Source organism: Pinus tabuliformis, chromosome Q (genome assembly GCF_031772625.1).
Source record: "Pinus tabuliformis cultivar Carrire ecotype Pingquan chromosome Q, CPIR1, whole genome shotgun sequence".
NCBI classification, from domain to species: Eukaryota; Viridiplantae; Streptophyta; class Pinopsida; order Pinales; family Pinaceae; genus Pinus; species Pinus tabuliformis.
Window position 1 is genome coordinate 837,541,137 of NC_142296.1, and position 13,421 is coordinate 837,554,557.

The window sequence follows — 13,421 nt, forward strand, 5'->3', positions numbered from 1 at the left end:
ATACATCTTTTCTAGACTTGAATCATACATGTTTAGGTAGACATCTTTGGGAATAGGAATAATAAGGGTCAAATTGTAAGGAGGTAAAAAAAACATGAAATTCCAAGATCATCTATTCCCACAATGAACATATAAGGATATAAAAACATGATCCCAACTTGAGAACTAAGATCCTTAGAATTCAAACCAAGAACTTGAGGCTTTCTCCTTAGCTCCCTCTACTTCTAGACTATTTTTCTTGTTTTCCATTTTGAGAGAAATTATCGAAGTGTTGAAAATTTGTCTCTTGGGATGACTTAAGTGGTCAAACTTTTTCCAAGCTCAGATACCATGTTGTTTTTTTCTATAATAATGCAAAATAGAAACTAATATTTTGATATGATAACTACTTTCCAATGATTTCCAATCATGTTATCTTATGTTACATATATCATCAAGCAATTACACATAGAAAATTTCAATAGTAATGCAATGAAAACAATAGGATCATAAAAGGATAATCGTGCATAATAGAGACAACAAATTTACCTTGGGAAAACCCAATCTTGGGAAAAAACAAGTAAATTTTCTTCTAGGAGGGAAATATTCTTCAACAAAATTTTCCAAAAACATTCTAGAAATTTGTGCCAAAATCCAAGTCAATTCCCCAGTCAAACCTGGTTAAGGTTCGAGCTCAGTCAATGTTGGTCAAACCTTCAAAATAACCAATCCAGGTCAACTTTTTGTCCTGGTCAAACTCCCCTACAGTCAAATTTAGACTTATGGTTGACCCTTGTTGTGGTCAAATGGTCTCTTCCTACAGTCAATTTCGGCCTTCTTCCTACAGTAAAAATTTGCCAAATTCTCTGTCAAAGGTAGTCAGAATCTTGATCAAACGAAGAATATTAAATTCAATCAAATGAAGTAGGTCAACCTTGGTCAAATGATAGCTTCGATACTCAGTCAAACAAAGCAGACTAAACTCAGTCAAATGAGGTAGGTCAACCTTGCTCAAATGATAGCTTCGATACTCGGTCAAACTTCAAATTTTGTTCTCTTATTATCACACATGTGGATAAGAATAGAAGAGAGAATGTGATGTATGAATTGATCAAAGTGGAGGAGTCTCGTGTGTATTTATACTAGCCAAATGGGGTGGAATTTGACCAATGGTTACACCCATGCATATGTGGGGACGACCTGACACTTGGGGCCTACAAAAAGCCCAAAATAGTAATTTTATTTTTTCCATTTCCATAATTTTCGTTGGTTGACTTGGGAGAGCATTTTAGCATGTGATAATACATGTCGATGCTACAAAAATCAACAACAATAGCTAAATTATAATGTATTTGTTATTATTATTATTATTATTAATTAATTACAAAAAGAATTAATATATAGGTTAAACATGTATATATTTAAAAAAACAAAAAACAAAACAAAACAAAAAAAAAACATGTAACAAGATTCTTAACCATGGAGATTCAACCCACTTTACTATGGAGATTATTAACCTATAAATGAGCATAGTTAGAATATCATGGGTCAATATGGGGGCTTCCTAATATCACTTGCCCAAAAAACTATAACTCATGTTCGTATAACATTTTTTTAATTAATAAATTTAATTAAAAGGGATGAAAGAGCATTACTTTGAGATAAATTTCAACCTTTGATTTGTGACTATTACTAGAATGTTTTGTGGTGGTTAAAGTTCTACTATCCACCTAATACCTAATGCAACCATATAAATTAAATGGTTGGTAAATGTCCATAGGCACCAATCCATGATAAACATCAAATTACTCTTGGTGATACATCTCACATTGCCAAAATAAATAAAATACAACAAAAAAACATAAAGCTAAGTAAATTATTACTTTATTTTAAATTATTATTATTATTAGTTATATAAATAATTAATGTATGAATTAATATGTACATTAAAAAACATGTAACAATTTTTTGAATCATGGAGATTTACCCCCACTTAATCATGGAAATTCTTAACCTATAAATAGGCTTTGTTACAATACCATGGTCAAAAAGTCATAACTCATTTCATATGACACTTGTTTTTATGACCATTTTTTTAATCAATCAATTTAATTAAAAGGACAAATAAAACATAACTATTTTTGAGATAAATATTAACATTTGATGTGTGACTACTATTAAGAATATTATATAATATTTTGTAGAGATTAAATCTCTACCATCCACCTAATAATTATTAATAATTAAATTAAAATTTTGGAAGCTCTATTCCAAAGCACTTACTTCATCATACATCTCAAGTTGCTAAAAAAAAAAAGACTAAATTATAACTTTATTATTATTATTAATCATAAAAATAATTAATATATAAGTTAAAAATATGTACATTTAAAAAAATGTAACATTCACCTCCATTTTATCAAGGATATGTTTTATTTGTAAATAGGTTTCCTTACAATACCATAGGCCAATATTATGGCTTATTAATACCACATGCCAAAAAAGACAATAACTCATTTTATATGACACTTGTCCATCTTTTTAATTAAATAATTTAATTAAAAGGGCAACAAAGGAATAACTAATTTGTATATCAATCTCACCCTTTCATTTGTGTATACTACTAAGAATATTTTAAAATATTCTATGGAACTTAAATTCTACCATCCACCTAATAATTATTGATAATTAAATTAAAATTGTGAAAACCCTATTCCAAAATAGGCATGTCTATCAACATAATTATATATAGGTGGATAATTTTATTTTTTTGTAATTTTTTAAAATTATGATAACTTGAATTTTGTAAAAATAACTAAAATGCATAAAAATAATATTTTAATAAATCATGTTTTATACTTATCATAATAATAATAAAAATCTTGACGGAGCTCTACAAAACCCTAACTAAAAGTCTTCGATAGCAGTAGGTTCAGAGGGGGATAGTCCCCCTCCCTTGGAGGAAGCAATGAACTTCCAAGCCCTGGTTGCCTCCCTTTCTAAGAAGCAGTGACCAAAGGTGGTCTAATCACGATTTGTGAAGAAGGTGGAGACGATCCCCACAGTGGCTTTACCTACAATTTTTTAGCAAACAACCATAGCCTTCATGGATCAAACATTGATTCAGAAGTTTATTTTATGTGGCCATTACAAAAATACATGGAGTTATGGTTGGAGAAAAACCTGGAAACCTATGATGAAAGGAAACATATGTTATATGCCTATAGAAATGGGTTTCTTTCCTTTCTTTTCAAATCAAAGGAAGATAAGGATGTTATATTTCAAAATGGATCATACTTTTTTGGAGCGTGAGGAATGTATTTGAACAAGTGGCCCTTGTATTTTGATCCATAAAATGACATTCCAAATGCAGGCTTGGTGTGGGTAAAGCTCCCATATCTCCCATTGTCCTATTGGTGTGATGGCTACCTTCATTGAATTGGAAATGGGTTGGGTTTGTTATCTTGATAGGGTTGAGCTGAAGGGGAGATAATTTTCTTGTGTGAATATTTACGTAAATATAGACTTAGAGAAAGGTATATTTTCTGAAATCAATCTCACACAAGGATATTGGAGTCTCTCTCAAACCCTAGACTACAAGTGGTTGTTGTTTAAGTGTAGAATCTGTCATGATTATGGGCACTTTGTGTTGCACATCAATTTGTCACATCCTTTTAAATGATGTCAAATCTGGATCTTTCACCATCTGAAGAATTGTTGTCATCAATCCTCGAGAAACATCGAGGAAATACCTCTCCATGAAGTATAAGAATCACGTATTACATACCTCAAAAGCTCTACTTTTGGAGATCATCACAATGGCGAGAATTACAACCTGCGACGTCACACCTTGTATTATAAATGTCTTGTGATGTCGCGGCAACATGCCTTCACAAAAAGTGTGTTGGTATTCTTATATGGGTAAAAAAAAAGTTACGAAGCTTCTATTCTAGAAGCCTCATGAAGGTATCTTTCCAAATGGTGAGGATATGGGCCTGAATTCCTATCATAGTGGATCTCATCCCTATCATAGTGGATCCTATCCTCTCCATTGTGGATCTAACTCCTACCTAAGTGGATCTCAAATTTCCATCCTTGGCCTACAAATACAATGCACTCAAAGGAAAAGGGATTGGCTAAAACACTCTTGAAACTATACTTCCACTTTTATGAAGTATCCATTGAAGGATTTTGAATGCAAGGTTGGAATTGAGGGCTACTGGGAAGAAGTTATCATCATTAAGGTTTTTGTTTAGAAAATCTTCGGCAAAATCACATAACCAATCTTGTGTCGACGCGTTTCGAACCAGCCAGTGTGGTTCATCGTCAAGACAAGTTGAAGACCAATCCGGCTTAGCTTGATTAAATAGAGTGTGCAGAGATTCCAACGGCTATAATGCCAACGGTTAATTTTGACTTAATAATCTTGGTCAAATTAGTTAATTGATATTCCTAGAAATAGCTAAATTGGGTAAAAAAGAAATTCATTTGTTAATTTAAAAATAAATAGATATATTATTATTTACGAAAATTCTTACCCATATCTAATATTTTAATGATAAAGGTCAATCATATTCATTAAAATAATCTATATTTAATGTTCCAATATTATTTAAATGGTAATAATTCTCTATAGTTACAATAGGTAATCTTGTAATAATTAATTAATGGTCCATTGGTAAGATGGATCATTTTTCTTTATTTAAGTATAATGGTCCATTCGAAATTAAAATGATAAGTTGTATAAAATAATATATGTTTATTAAATAATCTAAATCTACCAATAATTTAAATTTTTAAATCATTATTATTCATAGAATCTAGTTACATTAGGTAAATACCATAATACAGGGTTGATAAAGTATAACTAATATTAATAGTATATTATAATTCATCCTTTAAACCTCATGGTTAAATAATCAATATTAATTCAATATTTATTTATTCCAATAAACATATTAACGTTAACTAAGCCAATAGGTAAATATATAGTTACTTATAAGGTAAATACCATAATTTAGGGTATAATAATAGTGTAACTAATATTATTGGTAAATCATAATATTTCTATAAGCTTAATGGCCAAATAATTTATATTTATTAATATTCAATATTATTACATATTTATTAATTCCACTAAAAATCTTAAAGTTAACTATATCATTAGGAAATATAATATTATTTATAAGGTTTAAAGTTACACTAGAAATAATTATAAATGTATAAATAATGAATTATGAAAAAATCAAATCCAATTATAATATGCACAGTAGTATCATAAACAGGTTTATGTTAATACAATAATTAGTCCCAAATTTACTTCATAACTAATAAAGACTCAGACACTCCATAATAATAGGACAAACCCGCCAAACGAAAAATTAATAAGGGAGGGGGAAGACAGAAACCCCAAGACCTAACAAAAAAGGGGGGGAATGATGAGGCTAGGAAGACAAGGCTGGGACCCAGCAACTGCTAATCTTCCAGCCATCATCCCTATTTAGATTGTTCGGTCTTTTCTCAATCTCCAGGGCCTCTCTAAATTTGCGATGGTGAAACTGCGCAATTTTGGCGATGACTTGAGCCTCCTCTATACATACATGATGCATAGTTTTCCCTGCATGCTCAGCCAGGGCCGAGGACTTGGTCCTACCATGTCTTAAGTCAGCCGAATGCTCGCTAATCCGCTGATTGATAGAGCGACCCGTCTCACCGATATAAGGGGTCCCACAGGAACAGGGAATGACATAGACGCCCTTCATGTCCTTAGGGTCAATCGGGTCTTTCACAGACCTGAGGGAGCTACGGATAGTATTGAGAGGTCTAAAAGTAGCGGGCACATCATACTTCCTCAAAATCCTCGCAATCCTGTCTATGGTCCCTTGGATGTAAGGAAGGTTCACACCCATGATATGATCTTTAGGAACCTTTCGGATTGAATGCTCCTTCTTGGCCCTAAGAAAGGCTTTTTTTCTGAGGCGCCTATTGTAACCATTCTTCTCAAAGACTTCTAGGAGGTGAGCCTTTTCTGATTCCAGGCTCTCCTCATCCGAAATCCTAATAGCACGGGTGGCAAGCGTGCTAAGAACCCCTAACTTCTGAGTGGGGAAATGATGCGAAGAAGCATGCAAGTATTGCTCAGTATGCGTCTTCTTTCTAAGCACCTGATGAGAAAAGGAACCATCCACCTTCTTAGAGATGAGAACATCCAAGAACGGAAGGCAACCATTATCTTCTTTTTCCATCGTGAACTTTATGGCGGCGGATTGGTTATTGAGGTGACTGAAGAAACGATCTAGCTCGTCAGGTCCATGAGACCAGACAACACCAGTGTCATCAACGAATCTTTTCCAAAGCTTAGGTAAGAGATGAGAGGAGGCCAAAGCCTTCGACACAAACTCTTCCATGAAGAGATTAGCGACGACAGGGGATAAGGGGGAGCCCATTGCAACTCCGCACGTCTGCTCATAGAATTCTCCCTCGAAGCAGAAAAAGGTAGAGGTCAGGCAAAGCTCAACTAACTTAGCCGTATCAGGGTCAGTCAGCTTATTAATAACCTCCATGGCCTCATTGATAGGAATGCAAGTGTAAAGAGAGACCACGTCGAAACTTACCAAAATGTCCTCGGGCTCAAGTTTAATTTTCTTAAGATCCTCAATTAATTTTCTTAATTTCCCCGCTCAGAAGTTAGGGGTTCTTAGCACGCTTGCCACCCGTGCTGTTAGGATTTCGGATGAGGAGAGCCTGGAATCAGAAAAGGCTCACCTCCTAGAAGTCTTTGAGAAGAATGGTTACAATAGGCACCTCGGACAAAAAGCCTTCCTCAGGACCAAGAAGGAGCATTCAATCTGAAAGGTTCCTAAAGATCATATCATGGGTGTGAACCTTCCTTACATCCAAGGGACCACAGACAGGATTGCGAGGATTTTGAGGAAGTATGATGTGCCCACTACTTTTAGACCTCTCAATACTATCCGTAGCTCCCTCAGGTCTGTGAAAGACCCGATTGACCCTAAGGACATGAAGGGCGTCTATGTCATTCCCTGTTCCTGTGGGACCCCCTATATCGGTGAGACGGGTCGCTCTATCAATCAGCGGATTAGCGAGCATTCGGCTGTCTTAAGACATGGTAGGACCAAGTCCTCGGCCCTAGCTGAGCATGCAGGGAAAACTATGCATCATGTATGTATAGAGGAGGCTCAAGTCATCGCCAAAATTGCGCAGTTTCACCATCGCAAATTTAGAGAGGCCCTGGGATTGAGAAAAGACCGAACAATCTAAATAGGGATGATGGCTGGAAGATTAGCAGTTGCTGGGTCCCAGCCTTGTCTTCCTAGCCTCATCATTCCCCCCCTTTTTTGTTAGGTCTTGGGGTTTCTGTCTTCCCCCTCCCTTATTAATTTTTCGTTTGGCGGGTTTGTCCTATTATGGAGTGTCTGCGTCTTTATTAGTTATGAAGTAAATTTGGGACTGATTATTGTATTAGCATAAACCTGTTTATGATACTACTATGCATATTATAATTGGATTTGATTTTTTCATTATTTATACATTTATAATTATTTCTAGTGTAACTTTAAACCTTATAAATAATATTATATTTCCTAATGATATAGTTAACTTTAAGATTTTTAGTGGAATTAATAAATATGTAATATATTGAATATTAATAAATATAAATTATTTAGCCTTAAGCTTATAGAAATATTATGATTTACCAATAATATTAGTTACACTATTATTATACCCTAAATTATGGTATTTACCTTATAAGTAACTATATATTTACCTATTGGCTTAGTTAACTTTAATATGTTTATTGGAATAAATAAATATTGAATTAATATTGATTATTTAACCATGAGGTTTAAAGGATGAATTATAATATACTATTAATATTAGTTATACTTTATCAACCATGTATTATGGTATTTACCTAATGTAACTAGATTCTATGAATAATATTGATTTAAAAATTTAAATTATTGGTAGATTTAGATTATTTAATAAACATATATTATTTTATACAACTTATCATTTTAATTTCGAATGGACCATTATAATTAAATAAAGAAAAATGATCCATCTTACCAATGGACCATTAATTAATTATTACAAGATTACCTATTGTAACTATAGAGAATTATTACCATTTAAATAATATTGGAACATTAAATATAGATTATTTTAATGAATATGATTGACCTTTATCATTAAAATATTAGATATGGGTAAGAATTTTCGTAAATAATAATATTTATTTTTAAATTAACAAATGAATTTCCTTTTTACCCAATTTAGCTATTTCTAGGAATATCAATTAACTAATTTGACCAAGATTATTAAGTCAAAATTAGCCGTTGGCATTATAGCCGTTAGAATCTCTACACACTCTATTTAATCAAGCTAAGCCGGATTGGTCTTCAACTTGTCCTGACGATGAACCACACTGGCTGGTTCGAAACGCGTCGACACAAGATTGGTTATGTGATTTTGCCGAAGATTTTCTAAACAATGTTATGGATCACAGAAGTCTAAATTCCTTATTAAGGTTTTTGTTGTAACTCTCTCCTTTTCCTTGTAATAGAAATACATATTTCTTTCCCACATTCATTGTTATGGTGATTGTTATGAGGTTCATTGATCACTTGTATAGATTATGTTAAATCATTTATGTATCACATGCTTTGAGAATGTGTATGTTTGTTCCTTTGTAGATATTTTTTTGGAGCATTGAGAATGAGATTGAAAGCTATAACAAACAAAAACAAGGTAAAGCATTTAAAAAAATGTATGTACCATTCATCCAATCTTACCTATAATTTGATGGTAATCTAGGGAATGTTTCTATGTATTTTATTGTTTTGTTCTAGTGTTTGGTTTTCAAACCTAGGGAGATCACTCTTGTCCACAAGAACGATTTGTCTGCCAAACACTTTTCTATCGATTTCAAAAAAGGCCCCTGCCCCCCACCAAGGAAGTTGTGGGATCTAAAGCATTATAATAATAGTGGAAAATCCATAAGAAATATGGGGACAAAAGGAAATCAGAAACATTAAAAATCCACTAGCAAAAGTTAAGAATGTGGCATCAACTTAAGCCAATCCTTTTCTAGAATTGCAAATGGAAGGTGTGAATGAAAAGGAAGGGACACCCCCTAACAAGACAACAAGAAAAGAGGTCAAGGGAAAATAAGTGTTGATTGAAGAGACAAAATATGGGGAGATTAGGGACCAAGAAGGGATTATAGAAGGAGAGTGAAGTTAGGAGCATGTTTTGGAACCAATTCATGAGGAACATGTGATATTGGAATCGATATTTGAGGAAGAAAGTTCTCCCAAAAATTCAAAATGATCAGGAATAAGTCAAAAAAAAAATGGGTAGATAAGGTTAGTAATCAGGAAACAAAGAGTATCAAAAAGGGACTAGAGTGCCACACAAAGAAGGCAGTAAGAGAGGTCGAGGTAGAAGAAAATAAGAAGATAGAAACACAACGTCAAATCATAGAATACTTCAAGGTAGCAATGAGTAAGGATCAGACATGAAGTAAAGAAGGAGGATGTAAGGCTAGTTCCCCCCTCATAAATAATGAAGTTTGTATATTGGAATATAATGGGTTTGGGAAACCTTGCAAAATCCAAGTTTGTAAAATACATAGTGAAGTAGGAAAATCCATTGATTCTCTTTTCTAAGAGACAAAGTTAGAATATGTAGAATTTTTTAATTTAGCTCAACAATTTTGGAAAGATGGTAAAGGGGTGGCTCAAAGATCTTAAGGGACCTTGGGAGGTTTAGTGACATTGTGGCAAGATTCTCCTTTTTCATTAAAATAAAGATTCATAATAAATTTTTGGATAGTTGTAGTCCTAGAAAAGAAAGCCTCAAAGGAATGAATCTTAGGTATAAATGTGTATGATAACTTACAGTGAAAAAAAAAATGGAATTCATTGATCTCTCTAAAAAAGTCATAATTGCATCTAGATAGTATAGTTGATGGGGACTTCAATACAATCCTTTACACCTCTAAGAAGAAGGGTTGTAGTTTAGTTAGGGATCCATTTCAAGAAGAAATGGAAGACCTTGTCAATGACTTGGACCTCTTCGATGTGCCACCATAAAAAGGAAAGTATACTTGGTTTAATCGAAGGAGTGGGGAAAACCATATCACAACAAGGTTGGATCAATTTCTTCTTCACAATAACTAGATTTAAGGGGTGGACTGCAACTCCAAAATCCTACTGCAAGGGTCTTCAAATCATCAGTTGATCTCATTAGAGATCGACCCTACAAAAATTTTGGTCTCATCCCCTTCTGATTTAATCGTCTTTGGTTGAATGAAGGAGTGTTGGATTTAGTTCACCGAGCATGGAACATATCAGTCAAAAGTTCACTTCCTTTATCTAGGAATCCAAGTTGTGATTAGTTAAAAAATCCTTGCAAGAGTGTGCAAAAGAAAATTTTAAGCTCCCGAGGATGAAGCGGAAAGAGTTAGTGCAACCATTGGAGCAACATTACACTAATCTATAAAGTAACATAGTAATTGAATGACATTAAATCATAGAACAACTTGACTCAACAATTTTTGTGTCCAATAGATAGTAGTAGGAACACTAGCATCTCAAGTCAAGTAGCATCTAGTTAAAGGTAAGATATCAAAAACACTTCCTTCTTTAACAAACAAGCTTAATCTCAAGAGCTAAGGAATCGGGTAAGGGAAATAATTCCAACAATTAAGCCAAATATCTCTTCATTTCCTAAAATTAAACATGAATCCTTCTATCATTTTAGATCCTTATATCTTGAGGATAAAGTACTATATCCATAAAAAGTTGAGGAATTTCTTTCGTGTGTCTTGTTTATTGTTACAAATCAACACAACCTTCAACTAACAAGAGAAATAGTCAAGTTTGAGGTGGTGGGAGAAATTTGTTCATTAGATTCAAATAAATCCTTAGTTCTGATGGGTTTACCATCAGTTTTTTCATGCTCTTTGGCCCCTCATAAAATGGGAATTGTTGAAAATGTTAAATAAGACCTGACAAAAGGATAAAATTAGAGGGGGGAACAAATTCCTCGTACCTTTCTTTAATTCCCAAATAGTCAAATTCTATAATTCTTCCCACTTTAGGCCTATTTCCCTTTGCAATGCGGCTTATAAAATTCTCACCAAGATAATGGAAAAACAACTTAAACAAATTCTCGTAGCATTAATTTCATATAACCAAGGTGGAATTATGCAACATCATCACATCCTTGACAATATTATTCTTTTTCAAGAGGTTCTTCATTCTAGTAAAGAAATGGGAGAGTCAAGTTTTGCATAAAATTGGATATGGCCAATGCATTTGATAGAGATATACATTCCTTTATTTTCGTATTCCTTGAGAAGATGGGTTTTAATGACGAGTTATTAGATGGTTAAAGAAATGCATATGTGTGCCACAGATAACACTCATATTCAATGACAGGCATGTGTCGCTTTTCACTATGTTGAGGGGGTTGCGCTAGGGTTTCTTTCTCTCTCATTTCATTTACATTCTAATAATTGAGAACCTAAGCATAAATAATAAATGTGTAAGGGTTGACGGTAACCTGCTAGGCTTGAGTATAGTGTAGAATGTGAAATAAGTGACAATCATTCCCAGTTTGTGGATGAAACCCTTTTTTTAGGTGGTGCATCTTGTATTATAGTTGTGAGATTTAAATATATTCTTGAATCATACTTGGAATTATTAGGAGGGTTGGTGAATAATAATAAAAAACTAATGTTTTTGTTGGAACTGCATGGAAGATTATATCCGATAAATTTCCATGGTCTTAGATCTCCCAATAGAGATGTGCTAGAAATATTCCAAGTATTTGGGAATCCCAATTTCCCAAGGAGACACAAATCTAGAAGACTGGAATAAAGTATTACATAAATTCAAGAGGAAAATACGATATTATGGAACTCAATGGTTGAATGCGGCAGAGAAAATAGTACTAATAAAATATGTTCTCTCTTCTTTGTTGATTTATCTTTGCTAGTGAAAGAATGGATTGCAATGGTCAAACCTCCAAATCATGATTGCATCTTCATCATTCATCCTGTGTATTAAGATAATTTTTGTCTCATAATGGATCCATCTAAATTCGTGAAATGGAGAATGGATCGGGAAAGTTATTTCCTATTCTTTGATGAAACCTTAAAAGGAAACCTGGGGTCAATAGGAGCAGGAGGATTATCCTTTGCCCCAATTAACAAATGGAGATTCAATTTACATGGGGTCTTGGCGTCAGGACAAAGAACCAAACAAAATATTTGTCTCTTTATCAAGGTCTCGAGCTAGCCATAGTGCAACAAGTCCAAAAGATCACAATAATTGGAGACTCAATATTGATGTCCGGGCAGGTAACCAAGGCTACAAAGTCCATCCCCATGAACCTCTTGACAATTATATAATGTATCAGTCTTTAGTTTCAGCAGTTTAAGGTGCTTGACTTCCTTGATGCATATCGACATATGAACTATTTAGCCGCTGTGGAGGAAAATCTAGGAGCTTTGTTAGAACAAGGAATTTTTGGAAATAAGGAATGAATCTATTATTCATTATCCATTGTAATGAATATAAGCATTAGAGTGTAATTTTTCTATCACCTTCATTGGCAAGTTTGGTGGCGGTTTGGATGAAAGTGTGGGTGGCATATAACTTCGGTGATGCACTCTTGGTAAGTCGACAATCATAAATCTAATAGGAATGATAAGACCTCAGGTTTTAGGTAGTGGCACTAGGACCCAACAAATAAATCCTTGCAGGAGTTGAAAGGAGGGACAATTAAATCCCAACAAATATTTCTCTTAGGATGTACATATAATTCCTTCGGCATCCTTCTTTGTATTTGGTTTTTTTTGTGGTGAGTTAAAGATGATCGAATGGAATGATGCCATGGATTTGGAGGAGACAAGAATTAATGCCCAATTCCCATGGCCTCAAAAGTAGTTGTGGAGGTTGTTTCTCCATGTTTATAAGTTGGAGGAAAATGGGATGGAAGGTGGCATGAAAATATTGGACATTGTGGAGAGAATTTAGCTTGTAGCCTAGAGCTCTATCCATAGCTTGGATCCTTGGGATTTCATGATCACAAAGAATATCTTGTAACCCCAATTTATTGAGGAGGATCAAGCTCACATGAATGATCTGATGGAGAGGCTGGTGGTTTTTGTGGAAAAAATATTGGATGTAATGAAGCATTGATACCAAAGGAATGTGTTAAAGGAACTAAAATATGAAGCTCACATGGTGACACTAGAAAAGAAATATGAGCTCCTATAACTGAAGTTTGAAAACATGAAGATCATGTTGGAAAGAAATATGGATGAGATGGAGACCCAGCTTAAAAATTTAGAAAATGAGAAATGGAAGGTGTGCACGAGATGTCAGGTTGATTTGGAACTCCATGTG